Below are 12,259 nucleotides of genomic sequence, written 5' to 3'. Positions count from 1 at the left end.
CTGTTATGAGCACCTTCTGTATGCCGGATACTAAGCTAAGTGCTTCATAGAGATCATTTCACATAATCGCGAAAATAACTCCGTCATTAATATCTCCACGTTACAGAATATGAAAGGGAGGCTCAGAGAGGCTTAGAGAGGCTTAGGAACACACACCAACACACAGCTAGCTGTTCACAGAGATTTGAGTTCATTCTGCTTGGCACCCTCTCCAACTGGAACTCTGTACAGATCATAATGCTTCTCCGGCAGCTGGGAGGGGCCAGCAGCAGCAGCACTAGGGGTCCAGGGGCCGGGCGGGAAGAAGTATTTGGAAGAAGGGTATTGGGGCTGAGATGAGGACACGACTTCTCCTTCCCCAGGGAGTGGTCGCCTCGATTTGAAGAGAGAGTTCTGGGCTTGGGCTTCAAGGGCTCACTGTGCGCATCCCGCCTCGTGTACCCAGAAGACTCATACTACTTTTCATGCTCCAGTCCGTCCTCCCCTTCCACACCCTCTTCCCTCCAAGCACAGAACCAGGGGCCAAGAGGGCGCTCAAGAGACATTCGGGAGATTATTGCCTTTGGTAGTCACATCCTCCCTACCCGAGCGGTGGCCCAAGGCCGTTTCCGGCCCTCTTGCAGGGAAGTTTTCTGTTTTGCAGAAGCAGCCGGGACACACCAGAGATGGCCGTTGTGCGGAGGTGGCGATTGCTGAACATGAGATTTCCATTAGCCTTCTTCAAGTAGTGAAGGGAAGGAACCTGCTCCCCTCCTCCCGGACCACCCTAACCTGAGGCCACCCTCCCGCCAGCCTGCCGACAGCTTGGTGTGGAAGTCTCCGTGTGCGGAGATTCACCCACACTCCTTCCCTTCTGTATCTGCTGCCTTTGAGAGCACTTAGTATGCGCCACGCGCGATGTTAGGAGGTTCCTGCCTAATTTTGTTGCTTCATATTGACATAAGAAGAATGCCAGGCTCAGAGAGGCTAAGTGACTTGCTTAGGGTCACGCAGCCAGTTGGTAGCCAAGCCAGGATTATAGCTCCCGCTTGTTAGGACAAAAAGCCAGAGAGTGTGGATTCAACTCTCGGGAGCTGTGGGGGTGGAGGTACAGCCAGCATTTGAGGATCCTTGCCTCACCCGGGTTTCCCCTTCCCCTTGTTCCGGTCCACCATCCTCCCGGGAGGCAGGGTCCTAACATCACGCAGTACCCTAGCTAGGCACTCCCAAACGCTAGGCCTGTTCGCTAGCGACCTCTGGAGGGCCAAACGGGTTCGGGGCTCAGTTTGGCGGGGGACAATTTGCATAACGGAGACCGCTCGCTTACCCCACCCCTCCAGCGGTCTCATCTTCCTCGCTCCCCCAGTCCCCTCCGCCCTTCATCCCCGACCCCCTGCTCCTCCCCAGCAAATCCTCCTTCCGAGACTCCCGAGTGGGTCTCTCAGCTCCCATGCTGTCCTCCCACGGCCCTGCACGGAGTCGGGAGGCACCTGAGGGACGGGAGTCCTGAGCTGGACCGGGGAGGGAAGACGCCTGGGGCACTGCCCAGCGCTAACAAAGGAAGCCAGCTGCTGGCCGGCTGAGTTGCTGAGCAAGCGAAGCAGCCGCAATCTGCAGTCGAGAGAGCGCAGCGAGTGAGTAGGGGTGCGGTGGGCGACGGCGTAGCCCAGGGTCCTTCCTAGGGAAGAGTGAGGCGAAGGGGCGCAGGAGAGAAAGGGAGCTGTGGGGCCCCAGGGGCACCCAGCTTTCGCAGCGCAGGCTGGCCACCTTTTGGCTGAGGGGTGTCAGTATATTTGTCCTGGGCTAGGGGCCGCCTTGGTTTCTCCCTGGCTCCGCGACCCTGCGGACCCACAACAAACCCACGTGCTCTCTGCCACCAGGAACCCCGCTTTCTCCAGAGCAACGTCTGTAGGGAAGGAGGTGGACACACCTAGCAGAGTATGGGTTCCTTCGCATCCCACCTTCTGGGTTTTCAGACCAGAAAAAAGGCCCGCGGCGGGGGTGATGACATAGGCACCATAACAAACGCACGTGAGCCCAGCCCTGGGATCCCGGTGCACAGCAAGTCCTTAAGAGCTGCCCTGCAGAGTCCGGCCATTGTCTCAGCCGCCTGGTAGGGAGAGGCTCTGGGGGCAACGTTTGCGGGAGGAGGACGACAGAGACATTTAAAAGGTACCACTTGGGCATCAGACCAAATTGCCAGACTTTAAAAGGGAAAAACGAAACCAGAAAGCAGCTACGAAAAGATTACTTCAGGCCGAGACTGTCCCCAGCCGTGGTGTATTACTTGATGTGATCAGGACGACCTCTCAATTCCACCTCACGGAAGTTTCTTAGTGATGGGATTCGATTAAGGGTCTAAGGGCCCCCTCCAAAAAAAAAAAAAGAAAAAAAAGAAAAAAAAGACTGCCTAGTGCACCATTGTTCCTGCGCTCGGGCGACTGCTTCTGCTGGGAGATCTCGAGCGCCTCTGCAGCCTGCAGAAAGAACCGACCAAATTAAACTGCGCCTGGCGCGGTCTTGCGTTTCATTTGCGTTTTGCCTTGTAGGTCCATGCATCTAGCCTGCCTGGGTGTCATCCGGCCTTTTTGGCTTGTTATGCATTTTTACAAGCAAGGCCAGGGTGCTATTATTTTCAGTTCTATCAGAATTTGAGAGAAATTACGAGGCTCGGAAAGAAAAGCCGCCGGTTTGTTTTGCTCTCTGTTTGCTTACATATGCTCAGCTCAGCTTTGCAGATCTTGGTTAACCAGACCTGTTGAGCCAGCAGTGAGACGGTTGGCCTTTTAGGTGATGATATTGGTGCAGGAGTGAGCCCCTAAGATTGTGGGGGTAGGTAGTCTGTGTAGGAATGGATGCACCTCTGCCTGAATGTGCTTGCTGAGCAATTGGGCTGTGGCTTCACCTTGGTTAGTATCCTCCGAGATTAACTTGGGGAGAACTGGGGGCCCTCCAGCCCCACACCATTGTCATTTAGAGTCCAGAGAGCATCTACTGAACCCTCTTATTTTATAGGCAGGGAATGGAGACCTGGAGAGTTCAGCCACTCAAGCAAGTTTAAACCGAGTATCTGCGACAGAGGGAGGACTTGAGTATGGGTCTCCTAGCTCACACACCGCACACTGCCATGCGGGCAACTGTAAGCAAAGCAGAATTTTGTGGTTGGCTTAAAAGGCAGTGGCCTTAGGCAGAATAGAGTTGAACAAAGAAAGTAATTCAGACTGAAAGCTGCACCCTTCCATTATCCTTTTCAAAAGTTCTTTATGCATTTGAGAAAAAGATTTAGTAATTCCTTACTCTCCTTCCAACTTTTCATAAGCTTAGTTATTTTTCTCTCCTGGCTGCCCCCTTCCTCTCAAACTGGAATAGAGCCAACTATGGAGTCTTAGATGTTTTGCCTCTCATCCCAGTGCCAGGAAGCCTTTGTTTGGGCATAAGCATGGGCGGTTGACATCAGTCTGCTGGGAAGAAAGTGTCTCTTAGCGGGCTACTCCTGAGCCACTTGTAGGAAAACAAAGCATTGTTTTCGTTGCTTTTATTTAATTAATTAATTATTATTATCTTTTTTAAATGAGAGTTCCAGGGAAGTAGCTGCTTATTTTTGTATTTGGCAGAGGAAAAATTGGAAAACCAAAAAAGCACTTGGAGTCTGGATTTCCCCAAAGCTAATGTACCATTTTGCCCTGTCCCTATATATCCTGGCTATACTTGTCTTTTCTTAGCATGTCTAGGGTGTTTCATTTTCATGGTGCTTCTGCTTGGCATTTAAGGAACTTTAGAAATCATCTTGTCAAAACTTTTTATTTCCCAGATGAGAAAACTGAGGCCCAGGGAGGAGAAATTACTTGCCTAAGGACACTGAGCAATGAGTCTTTTAGTGCCTCTTTTTGCATAAAAGGGAAACTGTTGCACGAAACGAGTTTTTTTGTTGATAACCCAGAGTAAAGTCAAAGTTATGACGATTGTTATAACAACACTCTTTAAGTCAGAGAATGCATTCCTTAAGGATTCAAATAGATTTTGATGATTAAGCAAAACCATAGATCTCAATGGTAGATCCAGTGAGGAGTATTACAGTTATCATTGGGGATCAGTTTTCTTCAGTGCTTACTAAATGATTCACTTTACTCTTGCCCTGGGCTCCCACATATTCCTTTTTCCAAGTAGAGAGCTGCTTTTGGTTTTATTCTTAAAAAAAAAGGGCAGTAAAAGGTCAGAGGAAAGAGACCCAGTTTAGCTCTTTGTGGTATTTAACTTCTTGGGCTCCAGTTTCCTTTTTTGTACAGTGAGAGTACCTCCTGCCCAGTGTCTGCACAGGCTGTTTTAGTGGGGTGGAAGATACTTAAGCCTTAGAGTCAGAGGAGTGGATTTGTCATCCCTCTTCTCTCCTGTGTTCCCTGAGAACCAGCAGGCTGCATCCACATTGTATAATGTGAGAAGAACTTGTATGTACCTCCTGGAGTTGTTGTGGCTATTAAGTCATGTGACCCATGCTTATGACTGTTCAGACCTCTTGGCAGGTTTGGGTGCATCAGTGTTTTAAGTGGTAGAGAATGATAGTGGGAGAATAACCCTGGAGGGTAAGCCCTGTGCTCACAAGACCCTACCTAGACACAAAGAGGTGTGAATGTTTGCCAATCTGTAAAGGGGGCCTTTGGGTGGTTGTGAAATGTATGTGACTCTAAGGTAAATAAACTTAGTAAGAACCAAATCAAAAACAAAACTAGAACTTTCAGGTGCGAGTGAGTGAAACCAAAAGTCATTCCATTCATTCATTCATTCCATATTTACTGCTAAGCAGGCGGGTGGGGAGTGGTGTCCTGTGCTGAGCCTGGAGTTACAAAGAACACAACCCTTCCTTGCCTCATCACCCTTGTTCAGAACACCTCAGAAACTGCCCTCAGAAGCCCATGGAAAACAGATCTAATTTATCTCAATATTGACCTCTGGGTTGTGGGTGGGTAGGGGCCTTTTCTTCATGAGTCAAACAAGAGCAAGTAGTAAATTAGGGAGCGGAAGAGGGAAAGCTTCAAAGAGAATGTGGCTCTCCGCAAATGTGAGGATGTAGCAGCATTAAAATTGAAGGGAATAATTCATTAAAAAAATTCACGGTGATCTTCTGGAACATTAGAGTCCTGAAATTTGCTCAGACCTGGTGTCAGGGATTTGTTCAATAAGAACCAAATTGGGAAAAAATTTTTCTTGCTTGTCTGCATGCATACTGCATGTATTCTGATTTTGATAGATGTATTTTCCATGGGCTTATATGTCACAGTAACATAGTAAGCAATGCAGTTCCACATTAAAACACTGGGGTAAGAGGGTCAGGTTACCCTTCAGAATCAATTTGGTGATTTATATTTTTCTTTTTCTTTTCTTTTATTTATATATATTAATTAGTTTATTTTTATTATGGTGACATTGGTTAATGAAATCCAGTAAGTTTCAGGTGTACAATTCAACAGTAAGGCATATATATATTGCATTGTGTTCACTGCCCATAGTTAGATTTCTTTCTATCACCACGTATTTGGTGATTTACATTTTATTTATCATTCTGATTATAAGAATAAAGCATGCCCATTGAGGACAATTTGGAAAGTACAAAAAAGCATAGAGAAACAGAAAAAAAAATTCCATTACTCAAAGGCAACCATTGTTAATATTTGGCAAGTTTTCTTCTGGTCTTTTTCTTTTATTTTTTTATGAATTTGTTTTCTCTAAATGGCTGAGAACACACTACATGTGCAGTTATCTCTTGCTTTTCTTGCTTAACCTTCTCAGATATATATATGTCAGAGTTTACATCCGCATTAAACTGCAACTTTCATTCATCACCCATATTAGCTGCTCAGCATCTCCAAGGTCTCTTGATCCCGTGGGATCTGATCACTTTCGTGAAGCCCTATAGAGGAAGACACTTCCAACTTCCTCCACCTTTCCCACCCCTGCCTCCAGCATTCAAACACCATCCATTTTTATTTCATTTTAGAAAAAGTTTACGGTGGAGGGAGAAGAACCCTGCATGTGGCCTTGGATTCTAGTCCTGCCCTGTGACCTCTATCTAGTAACTTACTTTAACACCCAGTTTTCAGTATCCATATGTGTTAAATAAGCAAATCCAGAGTCATTTCTCACATATTCGAGTGCTCATTCTAAACCAAACATGTATAAGAAAAGCTCAGCTTTTAAGAAGCTCACAGTATGGTGCCCTTGTCAGAGTAACAAGAGACTAGTGCAGGATGCTGTGGACCAAGAGGAGGGGCAACCACCCAAGACTGGAGGAGGGCCACTGCTGAACAGTCAAACCACTTCTTATTTTTTCCCTATTTTAATTGACACTGAGATTTACATGTTTGTGAGTAAATCTGTCCATATTCCAGATAAAATCCATAGGCTAGAATCCTAAAGTTGCAATTACTAAGATACACTTTAAGGGTATAATCATTTAAAAAAAATCATAGGTTTAGTTTCAATTACATATAAAGTCTTAAAGTACCTAAGTATTATGTCATGTGGAAACAGTAGAAAGTAAGAGCACAAGTAATTCAGGATTCAAATTCTTGCTCACTATTTATCACCAGTGTAGACTCTGACAAGGTACTTAAGCTCACACCTTACCGGACTGGGCCATTGCAAAGATTAAATGAAATCATAGATAAAGAGTCCAGTATAGTGCCAGGAATACAAGAAAGCACTCAGTAATTGATAGCTATTATTGTTATAGTTGGGATTTTTACAAGCCGCAGGAACCTTTCTTCCTAATATTTTTCTTACCATGCATAAGCAGGAAGAAAGTTAATTAAAATGGAACCTCCTACCAGGTGACAAATTGAGAAAGAAATGATCACTCACATGATACATTATAAAAGTTTTATAATGGAAAATTTCAAACATACAGAATGGTGTAATGAACTCCCATATACAATCACTTATCTTCAACAATTGTCAAAACTCGTGACTGATCTATAATTCCACACTTCACCTAGATTACTTTGAAGCACATTTGTGACAACTTATCGGCCCAGCCATAAATATTTCACATGGTAGCGTGATGTTTATTTGAGATATTGTGCTGCCCTTGGAGACTATCTCTGCTGTCATTGTTATGGAACTATTTGTACACTTGTGTGTGCTGCAGGGACAGGCACACCAGCCTGAGAACTTCTTAAGTTTTACTGCTCAAGTGAGTTTTCCTTCTAGGTCTTGTCTCAAAGAGACAAGGTAAAGGGAGCACCAAATTTAGAGTTAGGAGACCTGATTTTGCATAAGGCATCACTCTTTACAAATTATGTGCTTTTGACAAGTGACTTATGAATTTCTTTGAGCATATTTGTAAAAATTTGGCGAGTATTGAATGAAGTAATCCATGTGATAGCTCAGCAACTCTATATAATTGGACTTGAATTGAACTTGAACTCAGCCTTCCTTCCCTGAGAGGCAGAGTGTCTGTCCGTATGGAATTGAAGTCACAGACTGATGGCCCCTCTGCAGCAAGAAGCATTCAAGATGCTGCGGGTTGCATTCTGTAGATGTAGTCATGGCTCAGACAAGCACCTAGCACACAGAGCACCCTGTGTTTGTTGATTGAATCTCTCTCATCCCCTCTTACTCAGCCCTTTACCTCTGATTTATGGATGAGGGCAAGGAAGCCCACAGAAGATAGGGCCCTTGACAACTGTGCCTGAGTAACATGCCTTCTCTAATGCTCCTTTTCCTCCATGGAAAAAGATGGGCTTCCCTTTCCTCCTGCAACTTTATGAGTCTTGGTCTCTTCTAACTCGCTATTGTTCCCAAGTAGGAATTTTTGACTCAGCTAAAAGAAAAAAATTGATTTGATTTAGAAATTAAATTAAGCCCTCTCTTTAATCCACTGGGACTCCCATTATGTGAGGGCCTACACTGTGACTTGTGGTCTCTGGCAGTTACTAGCTAGCTGTGTGGCCTTGAGCAAGATGCACGTCACCCTGGACTTGCCACATCAGGGACTCCACTCCCTCTCTCTAGGCCCTTCCAGCTCAGAGATAATCAAATGGCAAAGGGCAAAAGGTATACGTAAGGGGGTTTCTTCACACAAATACTAGATGAAATCGGTTTGTTTTTTGAATCTTCAATAGGGTAAAAAATTAACCCTCACCTTTTACATTTATTCTTTGCAATCCCACTTCTCTCTGAAGTGACCACTGTTTAGTTTGTTGTGGGCCCTTCAGCTTCTTTTTATGCATTTATGTTTTATTCATGGTTATGTGCAAATACATTTTAAAAACTAAGTAAATGTAACTGCCACTTTACAAACTTGCTTTTTTCACTTTACTATATGTATTAAATGTATTTCCATATCAGTGTATACATATATTTTTTCACAGCCACATCACATTCTAAATTATAAGTGTATTAACTTCACTAGTCTTCTGTTGGTGGATATTAATCTATTTCCATAAAAATATATTTCTAAACATATTTAGACCTTGGACATATGGAATGATGATTATAAATGTCAGTGGCTAAATGAAGCTAGTCCATCAAACTCTGGAAAGGGTGGCAAGAGAATGGGTACAGGGACACTGAGGACCACACCCTGGAAAGCTGGAATGAAAGGCTCTCAAGAAGTTACTAAGAGGCTATATCCAAAGAAAGCTATTTTTGGAGATAGCCTGTCTGGTTGGGTTCCCTCAGCTGCCAGTGCAAGAAACTGAGCTGCGTCATCTCCTCCTCCTCTTTCCACTGTCTCTGGCACTTCCAAATTTGTTTCTGTTCCCAGAGTCACTGGGGACCTAGTGAGAGGAATGGAACTTGAGCGAGGGAGAAGAGAGAAGCCAAGAAGAGGAGTATTTGATCTCAGGCTTTGAAGGAGAGACTGTGCCTGTTCTACTCTACTCCATCTGGTTGTTCAGACCCATCTGGAGTGTTACGTTTCTCTGGGTGCAATAACAGATTATGGTAAAATGAAGCACCCAGAAATGAGCTGCTTGGAAGACAGAGGTTTAAGACACCATATTGTAGGTGGAATAAATGTGGAAACTGCAGGAGATAAAATAAGAGGTACCTTCTTCAAGTGGAAGAAGGGTCAGGGTCATACTAAGTGGCTGCTATAGAGGGGAGAAACAGTAGAGGGTCGGGGAAAAGTTGCAGGATGGCAGAGGAACTTAGCAGAACTGCCCAAATATGGAATGAGCTATGTCACAAGGCAGTGAACTTCCAGGCATGGGAATATCCAAACAAGAGCTGCAAGGAATGTGTTTGCCATTAGAGGATTCCTGCTTTGCAGAAAAGTTGATCTAAAATGCCCCTTCCAACTTTGAGAGTCTATGACTCTCTTTGACTGTAGGGCAAGAAGCAGAAGGATGCAAAATCAGACTGAGTAGGTGGGACAAGTTATGCATGAAGTAACTTGTAGGAAAGAGCTACATGCGATGCCAGTTTTTACCTGCTCTGAAAGGTAGAATAAAATGGAAATATTCAAAGGCGGCCTAAACGTTGTTTCCCCCGGATTTTGGCAACCTTCCTCTTGTCTGTCCTTGGATTCAACATGGCGTGACTCTATATTCAAAAACTTTTCCACAGGAATAAATATATCATGTACACTTTACATGACCAGGAAATCTGGCAACCAGAAAAGAATTACATGTCCCAAGAGGATGATTGTACAATTTTTTTCATTATAGTCTTTCTAAATTTGCATCCATCTCCTGGTTTCCTTGGCACAGTACTGAGACGGAACTCAGCTTTAATTTTAGGAACACTCTACCCTTTGCAACCTCTTGACGATCCTCTGAGGGAGAGTTGACAGCACCCACCATGTTGAATGCTTGTGCCTTTCTTTCCTATGGATGTGGAAGAACCTCTTGGACTGAAGTCTTAGCTGAGTCTTGGTGAGGAAAACATGGATAGTTTACCATCTTCTGGGCTTTTGCTGAGTGCCTGGCTGCAAGGAGGCACTGTATTTGTGTTCTCTCACCAAGTCCCCACAGCAACACTTTGGTGTGGTGGTATCATTAGTTCCATTTTGCAGATGAGAGGGTAGAGACTTACCTGAAGATTCACTGCTACTAAGTAGTGAAGCTGGCATTGGGTGTAGCTCTTTCCTATATCATGTTATAGGTTTTCCCTCTGTTAATAATTCCTAGTCCTTTGGGTCTGAGAAGTGCTTTGTCCTTGTGTTTCATTGGGAGCTTGGCTAAATTTATGCATCAGGGGCTATGGAAGCTTTCTACCATTCCATTAAGAGCATATGAATGGAAAGAAATTAATGGACAGTCACATATGAATAGCATGACATTTGGATCCAGCATTCATATGCTCATTTCCCTTTTTGGTCATAGTCGTTCGCATCAAACCTGGTTTGCTCCCCACTCCCCCTTTTTTTTGCTTGCCCTTTGAAATTCTGATATCTACCTGTACTCATTATTTGGTTATGATTGGGAATAAACACTGGTAGTGGGCATAGCTGAGTGGGTACCACTGCTTGGCTACCTTAAGCTTTCAGTTTCTAAATGAAACTAAATATCAGCATTGTTAAGGGCTTGTCTTGCAGCTGTGCTTCTAGGCTCTTAAAAAATATCTTCTTTTGTAAAATTTATTTAATATTACTTTCTTCATCAAATATTTATTAAGTGCCTATTATGTGCTAAGCATCGTGCTAGGCATTGGGAATATCTACATAAAGAACACACATTGTAGACATGCACACACATATTCAGTGTAACTGGTAGGGCCTTAGAAGTTAGTGGCTTCCTGTACAAACTTCCTGTACCACCCTCTTTCTGTTTTCTTAGAGTGTTTGCTTTGTTCATTCATTTAACAAACATTGAGTACCTGCTGTAGCCCATGCGCAGTGCTCATTTTTAGAACACAGACCCAAATATTCCCACAGTGCTGTTCCTTCAAGAGCTTAGTTGGGAGTGGACATGCAGATATTAATTAAAACACAGTAATTAATGATTTAGGTATACACAGAGGCTGGGAAGAAGGTACAGTGAGTTTTGGAAGAGCTTCCTGGAGGAGGTGATGCCTAAGCTGAGTCTTAGAGGGCAGTAGCTGTTAGCCTTTGGGAGAAGGGCATTTGAAGGAAAAAGGGATGTAGGAGCAAGGGTATGGGAAGAAGAATGGCTTGTCGCATGTGTGTGGGAACTACTAACAGGTTGATGTTCCTGGAGAGAAACACACAAGGCAAGAGATGGTGAGGGATGAGGCTGGAAGCATTACGTTCATTATCTAAAATAATTTTCATAACCTCCCTATGTGGCATATACTATTATCATCTCCATTTAATAGATGAGGAAACAAGGCTGCAGGAGATTTGATGATTTGTTCAAAGTCAGACAATGAGTGAGTTGAGGTGCTTCGACCTGAATGTAGGCTTGCTCAGCCTCTCAACAGTGCCTGCAGCGGTAGGTTGGGAAGGCCTCATTGCTGGCTCTGATGCTAATACCCTTGCTGAATCATCTCCCTTCCACTTGCCTTGTGGCGTTTTCCAACTTATAGTTAAATTGGAACTAGCGGGTTTTGTGTTGAAGCCTATTCTGAGTCTTGGTTCTAGTTTTTACTCTCCTTTTCATTCGGAAAATCAGTAGTCCGGAAATCTTCAGAGAAAACCTTTATGTGCCCAACCATGAATAAAAAGAGAGAGGGAGAAGCTTCATCCTCTTTCTCAAAACTTCCAGGTTCATTTAGGAGCCCAGGCATTACATTTAGTTCAGAGAAGCCCTTTGAGAACTGGAGAGGAAGCAATCAGTGTGGGTTGGAAGAGTGTGGAGCATGTAGGCCTTGACCTGTCCCTTTAAAGATGATAGGATCAAGAAGATGGAAGGCATGACATATGAGTAAAATTATTTTCTGTCATTCAATGATAAACGGGATAATTTTGGCCTATTCTCTCCATTTCCCAGGATAATTTCTGGGTTGCAGTTGGCTCTGGGATTGGAGAGGCAGTAGGGATATTCATTCATTCATTCATTAAAAATAAAGTGTATTGAAAACTAATTAATTAAGAACTCAAAAACAAGAAGGCAAAACTACAGAATGAAATAAAAAGGGCATTTACAGAACTGAGAAAAAAAATTGAGTATACAAACAACATCATTAAAGAAAAAGCTAATAAAGGGTACAAAGTAGAAGCCACTGAAAACTAAATTACTAACAGAGAGAGAAGGCTTGATGAAAATTACAGTATATGCTGAGAAAAAAATAAAGAAATTCATCAGAGAAAAATTAGAGATTTAAAGGTCGTACAAAGATGATTTCTCAGAAGGGTAACCGTGGGGACACATGCCACTTCTCA

At 43.8% G+C, this 12,259-nt stretch overlaps 1 protein-coding gene across 3 annotated transcripts in view; it reads left to right on the top strand.

Annotated features, from left to right (window-relative positions):
- The first annotated feature begins 637 nt into the window (after positions 1 to 637).
- ST6GAL1 (ST6 beta-galactoside alpha-2,6-sialyltransferase 1) overlaps positions 638 to 12,259 on the top strand; it is a 109,974-nt gene continuing 98,352 nt past the window's right edge. For 2 of the 3 annotated variants that reach the window (XM_011381867.2, XM_011381875.2), the window contains exon 1: positions 638 to 1,613. The gene's annotated coding sequence lies outside the window, so the exon portion shown is untranslated. The remainder of the gene's footprint in view (positions 1,614 to 12,259) is intronic. The other variant, XM_023525915.1, reaches the window with a different exon arrangement.

This window comes from Pteropus vampyrus, unplaced genomic scaffold (assembly GCF_000151845.1).
Source record: "Pteropus vampyrus isolate Shadow unplaced genomic scaffold, Pvam_2.0 Scaffold14, whole genome shotgun sequence".
In the NCBI taxonomy this organism is placed as follows: domain Eukaryota; kingdom Metazoa; phylum Chordata; class Mammalia; order Chiroptera; family Pteropodidae; genus Pteropus; species Pteropus vampyrus.
The sequence above is the reverse complement of the archived record's forward strand: the minus strand, read 5'-3'. Positions and strand labels throughout refer to the sequence as shown.